This window comes from Oncorhynchus masou, unplaced genomic scaffold, assembly GCF_036934945.1.
Source record: "Oncorhynchus masou masou isolate Uvic2021 unplaced genomic scaffold, UVic_Omas_1.1 unplaced_scaffold_4586, whole genome shotgun sequence".
Taxonomy (NCBI): Eukaryota; Metazoa; Chordata; class Actinopteri; order Salmoniformes; family Salmonidae; genus Oncorhynchus; species Oncorhynchus masou.
The window spans coordinates 64-7,500 of record NW_027010981.1 but is presented as its reverse complement, the minus strand read 5'-3'; the positions used below and the strand labels follow the sequence as shown (position 1 = coordinate 7,500).

General features: G+C 48.0%; 1 pseudogene; it reads right to left on the bottom strand.

The window, feature by feature from the left end:
• Window positions 1-6,172, bottom strand: part of LOC135535182 (transmembrane and coiled-coil domain-containing protein 3-like) — a 22,553-nt pseudogene extending 16,381 nt beyond the window's left edge.
• Window positions 6,173-7,437: the final 1,265 nt, after the last annotated feature.

Here is a 7,437-nt window from a genome sequence, read left to right as displayed (position 1 = left end):
CACACAGTCTTGTACAGCTAACCTTGTGGGGACACACAATTCAGTCCCATTCAAAATCCTATTTTCCCTAACCCGTACCCTTACCCTAACCTTAACCCAAAAACCTAACCCGGAGGGGGAGGCCAGGGAGGGAGGCCAGGGAGGGAGGCCAGGGAGGGAGGAGGCCAGGGAGGGGGAGGGGAGGAAGACTGATAAGGAAATGTGTGACAAACAGATAGCGAAATGAAGAGGAGAGAGAGTTAGACGTCGCTCTCTGCTGAGACTGAGTTGGTGAAAGAATGTAAGAATGTGGGTTTCTGAGTCCCACTGTGAAGATGTAGGTCAGAGTTACACACTTCACTCCAGTGTTAAGTCCTTTCCTGTCTGGTGATGTCACCCGCAGACCATCCCACCAAAACAGGCAGTGCTTCTAAACAGCTGTTCCACTAGAAGGCCATCATCATCAATTTCACAGTATCACTCCACCCTCATAGTGTGGAAATAACTATAAAACACAGGGAATTCACATTCATGTTTGCACTGGGCCTTTAATAGTCTTTGCTATTTCAGGAATGTAGGCTAATATCTGATGGGAAATACCTCTGTGTGTGTGGGGGGGGTTGAATACAACACTAGGCAGCCTACCTTCCGAAGTCTCTCTGGGGAGAACTCGAGACCACCACGAAGAGAGTGAAGAACACCCCCAACTCTCCCAGCGTCCTACCTGCACCATAGACTGCACAGAGATACATTACTCTCTTACACAGGCAGACACACAGACAGGCAGACAGGCAGGCAGGCAGACAGACAGACAGACAGACAGACAGACAGGCAGAGAGACAAGCAGGCAGGAAGGCAGACAGACAGACAGGCAGACAGGCAGAGAGACAGACAGGCAGACAGGCAGAGAGACAGACAGACACACAGACAGGCAGACAGGCAGGCAGGAAGGCAGACAGACAGGCAGGCAGGAAGGCAGACAGACAGGCAGGCAGGAAGGCAGAGAGACAGAGAGACACACAGACAGGCAGGCAGGAAAGCAGACAGACAGACAGGCAGAGAGACAGACAGACAGGCAGACAGGCAGGCAGGAAGGCAGACAGACAGGCAGACAGGCAGAGAGACAAGCAGGCAGAGAGACAGACAGACACACAGACAGGCAGACAGACACGCAGACAGACAGACAGACAGACAGACAGGCAGGAAGGCAGACAGACAGGCAGGCAGGAAGGCAGACAGACAGACAGGCAGGCAGGAAGGCAGAGAGACAGAGAGACACACAGACAGGCAGGCAGGAAAGCAGACAGACAGACAGGCAGAGAGACAGACAGACACACAGACAGGCAGACAGGCAGGCAGGAAGGCAGACAGACAGGCAGACAGGCAGAGAGACAAGCAGGCAGAGAGGCAGACAGACACACAGACAGGCAGACAGACACACAGACAGACAGACAGGCAGAGAGACAGGCAGAGAGACAGGCAGAGAGACAGGCAGGTAGACAGGCAGACAGGCAGAGAGACAGGCAGAGAGACAGGCAGGCAGACAGACAGACAGGCAGAGAGACAGGCAGGCAGGCAGACAGACAGACAATGTTGCATGTCTCACCTTGATGCTGTTGAGTCCAGAGGGACCCAGGAGGACTCCACAGACGATGTAACCAAACATGGGGGGCAGGCCCATCATAGTGCACAGCCAACCACATGGCAGAGACAGCATCACTACGGAGACCAGGTCCTGACCAGCCAATCACAGATAACAGGACAGGACACCACAGGGACACAGATTAGAATTGTGCAAAATTGTAATTTCATTTGAAGACCCATTTGGTCAGATTACAGCTGGAGTCTCAGGACAGTCTTCATATGGTCAGATTACAGCTGGAGTCATAGGACAGTCTTCATATAGTCAGATTACAGCTGGAGTCTCAGGACAGTCTTCATATGGTCAGATTACAGCTGGAGTCATAGGACAGTCTTCATATGGTCAGATTACAGCTGGAGTCTTAGGACAGTCTTCATATGGTCAGATTACAGCTGGAGTCTCAGGACAGTCTTCATATAGTCAGATTACAGCTGGAGTCTTAGGACAGTCTTCATATAGTCAGATTACAGCTGGAGTCTCACGACAGTCTTCATATGGTCAGATTACAGCTGGAGTCTTAGGACAGTCTTCATATAGTCAGATTACAGCTGGACTCAGGACAGTCTTCATATAGTCAGATTACAGCTGGAGTCTCAGGACAGTCTTCATATAGTCAGATTACAGCTGGAGTCTCAGGACAGTCTTCATATAGTCAGATTACAGCTGGAGTCTTAGGACAGTCTTCATATGGTCAGATTACAGCTGGAGTCTCAGGACAGTCTTCATATAGTCAGATTACAGCTGGAGTCTCAGGACGGTCTTCATATGGTCAGATTACAGCTGGAATCTCAGGACAGTCTTCATATGGTCAGATTACAGCTGGAGTTTTAGGACAGTCTTCATATGGTCAGATTACAGCTAGACTCGACAGTCTTCATATAGTCAGATTACAGCTGGAGTCTCAGGACAGTCTTCATATAGTCAGATTACAGCTGGAGTCTCAGGACAGTCTTCATATGGTCAGATTACAGCTGGACTCAGGACAGTCTTCAATATGGTCAGATTACAGCTGGAGTCTCAGGACAGTCTTCATATGGTCAGATTACAGCTGGAGTCTCAGGACAGTCTTCATATGGTCAGATTACAGCTGGAGTCTCAGGACAGTCTTCATATGGTCAGATTACAGCTGGACTCAGGACAGTCTTCATATGGTCAGATTACAGCTGGACTCAGGACAGTCTTCATATGGTCAGATTACAGCTGGACTCAGGACAGTCTTCATATGGTCAGATTACAACTGGACTCAGGACAGTCTTCATATGGTCAGATTACAGCTGGAGTCTCAGGACAGTCTTCATATGGTCAGATTACAGCTGGAGTCTCAGGACAGTCTTCATATGGTCAGATTACAGCTGGAGTCTCAGGACAGTCTTCATATAGTCAGATTACAGCTGGAGTCTCAGGACAGTCTTCATTTGGTCAGATTACAGCTGGAGTCTTAGGACAGTCTTCATATAGTCAGATTACAGCTGGAGTTTTAGGACAGTCTTCATATGGTCAGATTACAGCTAGACTCGGGACAGTCTTCATATAGTCAGATTACAGCTGGAGTCTCAGGACAGTCTTCATATAGTCAGATTACAGCTGGAGTCTCAGGACAGTCTTCATATGGTCAGATTACAGCTGGACTCAGGACAGTCTTCAATATGGTCAGATTACAGCTGGAGTCTCAGGACAGTCTTCATATGGTCAGATTACAGCTGGAGTCTCAGGACAGTCTTCATATGGTCAGATTACAGCTGGAGTCTCAGGACAGTCTTCATATGGTCAGATTACAGCTGGACTCAGGACAGTCTTCATATGGTCAGATTACAGCTGGACTCAGGACAGTCTTCATATGGTCAGATTACAGCTGACTCAGGACAGTCTTCATATGGTCAGATTACAGCTGGACTCAGGACAGTCTTCATATGGTCAGATTACAGCTGGAGTCTCAGGACAGTCTTCATATGGTCAGATTACAGCTGGAGTCTCAGGACAGTCTTCATATAGTCAGATTACAGCTGGAGTCTCAGGACAGTCTTCATATAGTCAGATTACAGCTGGAGTCTCAGGACAGTCTTCATTTGGTCAGATTACAGCTGGAGTCTCAGGACAGTCTTCATATAGTCAGATTACAGCTGGAGTCTTAGGACAGTCTTCATATAGTCAGATTACAGCTGGAGTCTTTTGACAGTCTTCATATGGTCAGATTACAGCTGGACTCAGGACAGTCTTCATATAGTCAGATTACAGCTGTAGTCTCAGGACAGTCTTCATATGGTCAGATTACAGCTGAGTCTAGGACAGTCTTCATATGGTCAGATTACAGCTGGAGTCTCAGGACAGTCTTCATATGGTCAGATTACAGCTGGACTCAGGACAGTCTTCATATGGTCAGATTACAGCTGGACTCAGGACAGTCTTCATATAGTCAGATTACAGCTGGACTCAGGACAGTCTTCATATGGTCAGATTACAGCTGGACTCAGGACAGTCTTCATATGGTCAGATTACAGCTGGAGTCATAGGACAGTCTTCATATAGTCAGATTACAGCTGGACTCTGGACAGTCTTCATATGGTCAGATTACAGCTGGACTCAGACAGTCTATATGGTCAGATTACAGCTGGACTCAGGACAGTCTTCATATGGTCAGATTACAGCTGGACTCAGGACAGTCTTCATATGGTCAGATTACAGCTGGACTCAGGACAGTCTTCATATGGTCAGATTACAGCTGGACTCTGGACAGTCTTCATATGGTCAGATTATAGCTGGAGTCTCAGGACAGTCTTCATATAGTCAGATTACAGCTGGACTCGACAGTCTCCATATGTATAGGATCATTAGTGTTCAGGGGTTAAAGTTGGTACTGACCTTGATGGTTGATCGGAGCGGGGCATGGTGGAGTCTCTGGGCTTGGTCAGAACATACTGGTTGTTCTGTGAGTCGATGAGCATGCTCAGCCCCACGTCGTCCTCCACCTCTCCACCTCTCCTTGACGCGTTCCTTCTTCTTTTCCCTCCTTCCTCATCCTCCTCCTCCACTCTCAGCACCGCCTCCACGTTGGCTACATGCACTCCATTCATCTGATCACAATACCGACAATAACTCTACTGGCAGAGCCTTTAATACACCACATAACAGCCCCAACGCAGCACTTCAGGGCCTGTCTTTATACAGCCTCTCAGACTGCTGATCGGGGACCAGGTCCTCCCTGTCCAAACACTCTGATTCACTATGCTCTAAAAAGGGAGAATGATCCTAGATCAGCACTCCTATTCTGAACCGCTTTGTCATCAAAGACGTGGTCCTCTATATGACCTATGTGTTTGTTGTTGATGAACCTGTTTATTGTTGTTCTCTATATGACCTATGTGTTTGTTGTTGATGAACCTGTTTATTGTTGTCCTCTATATGACCTGTGTGTTTGTTGTTGATGAACCTGTTTATTGTTGTTCTCTATATGACCTATGTGTTTGTTGTTGATGAACCTGTTTATTGTTGTTCTCTATATGACCTATGTGTTTGTTGTTGATGAACCTGTTTATTGTTGTTCTCTATATGACCTATGTGTTTGTTGTTGATGAACCTGTTTATTGTTGTTCTCTATATGACCTATGTGTTTGTTGTTGATGAACCTGTTTATTGTTGTTCTCTATATGACCTATGTGTTTGTTGTTGATGAACCTGTTTATTGTTGTTCTCTATATGACCTATGTGTTTGTTGTTGATGAACCTGTTTATTGTTGTTCTCTATATGACCTATGTGTTTGATGTTGTTGTTGATGAACCTGTTTATTGTTGTCGTAGGCGTGGCCCTCTATATGAACTATGTGTTTGTTGTTGTTGTTGTTGTTGTTGTTGATGAATCTGTGTATTGTTGTCCTCTATATGACCTATGTGTTTGTTGTTGTTGTTGTTGATGAACCTGTTTATTGTTGTCCTCTATGACCTATGTGTTTGTTGTTGTTGTTGTTGATGAATCTGTGTATTGTTGTCCTCTATGACCTATGTGTTTGTTGTTGTTGTTGTTGATGAACCTGTTTATTGTTGTCCTCTATGACCTATGTGTTTGTTGTTGTTGTTGTTGAACCTGTTTATTGTTGTCCTCTATATGACCTGTGTTTGTTGTTGATGAACCTGTTTAATGTTGTCCTCTATATGACCTGTGTTTGTTGTTGATAAACTTGTTTATTGTTGTCGAAGGGGTGGTCCTCTATATGACCTATGTGTTGTTGTTGTTGATGAACCTGTTTATTGTTGTTCTCTATATGACCTATGTGTTTGATGTTGTTGTTGATGAACCTGTTTATTGTTGTCGTAGGCGTGGCCCTCTATATGACCTATGTGTTGTTGTTGTTGATGAACCTGTTTATTGTTGTCGAAGGCGTGGTCCTCTATCTCCTCCTCCAGGCGGTCAGCAGCTCTCCTGACGTCCTCGAGGATCTCATCCAGCATGGACAGGGTCTTGTTCTGGGCCAGGGCACTCTTCACAGCCTCCACCTGGTGCTTCTCTGCTGCTACCAGCTCTACATACTCCTGCTCCTCCTGACACACACAGAGAGGCAGAGAGAGAGAGAGAGGCAGAGAGAGAGAGAGGCAGAGAGAGAGAGAGGCAGAGAGAGAGAGAGAGAGCAGAGAGAGAGAGAGAGAGAGAGAGAGAGAGAGGGCAGAGAGAGAGGAGAGAGAGAGAGAGAGAGAGAGAGGCAGAGAGAGAGAGGCAGAGAGAGAGAGAGAGGCAGAGAGAGAGAGGCAGAGAGAGAGAGAGAGAGAGAGAGAGAGAGGCAGAGAGAGAGAGAGAGAGAGAGAGAGAGAGGCAGAGAGAGAGAGGAGGCAGAGAGAGAGAGGCAGAGAGAGAGAGAGGGAGAGAGAGAGAGGCAGAGAGAGAGAGAGGCAGAGAGAGAGAGGCAGAGAGAGAGAGAGAGAGAGAGAGGCAGAGAGAGAGAGAGAGAGAGAGAGGCAGAGAGAGAGAGAGAGGGGGCAGAGAGAGAGGCAGAGAGAGAGAGAGAGAGGGGGCAGAGAGAGAGGCAGAGAGAGAGAGAGAGGCAGAGAGAGAGAGAGAGAGGCAGAGAGAGAGAGGCAGAGAGAGAGAGGGGCAGAGAGAGAGGCAGAGAGAGAGGCAGAGAGAGAGAGGCAGAGAGAGAGAGGCAGAGAGAGAGAGAGAGGCAGAGAGAGAGGCAGAGAGAGAGAGCAGAGAGAGAGAGAGGCAGAGAGAGAGAGAGAGGCAGAGAGAGAGAGAGGCAGAGAGAGAGAGGCAGAGAGAGAGGCAGAGAGAGAGAGGCAGAGAGAGAGAGAGGCAGAGAGAGGCAGAGAGAGAGAGGCAGCAGAGAGAGGCAGAGAGAGAGAGAGAGCAGAGAGAGGCAGAGAGAGAGAGGCAGAGAGAGAGAGAGAGGCAGAGAGAGAGAGGCAGAGAGAGAGAGAGGCAGAGAGAGAGAGGTAGGCAGAGAGAGAGAGAGAGAGAGAGGCAGAGAGAGAGAGAGAGAGAGAGCAGAGAGAGAGAGAGAGAGAGGCAGAGAGAGAGAGCAGAGAGAGAGAGAGAGAGGCAGAGAGAGAGAGAGAGCAGAGGAGAGAGAGAGGCAGAGAGAGAGAGAGAGAGAGAGGCAGAGAGAGAGAGAGGAGAGGCAGAGAGAGGCAGAGAGAGAGGCAGAGAGAGAGAGAGAGAGAGAGGCAGAGAGAGAGAGGAGCAGAGAGAGGCAGAGAGAGAGAGGCAGAGAGAGAGAGAGAGCAGAGAGAGGCAGAGAGAGAGAGAGAGAGAGAGGCAGAGAGAGAGAGGCAGAGAGAGAGAGAGAGAGAGAGAGAGAGAGAGCAGAGAGAGAGAGAGGCAGAGAGAG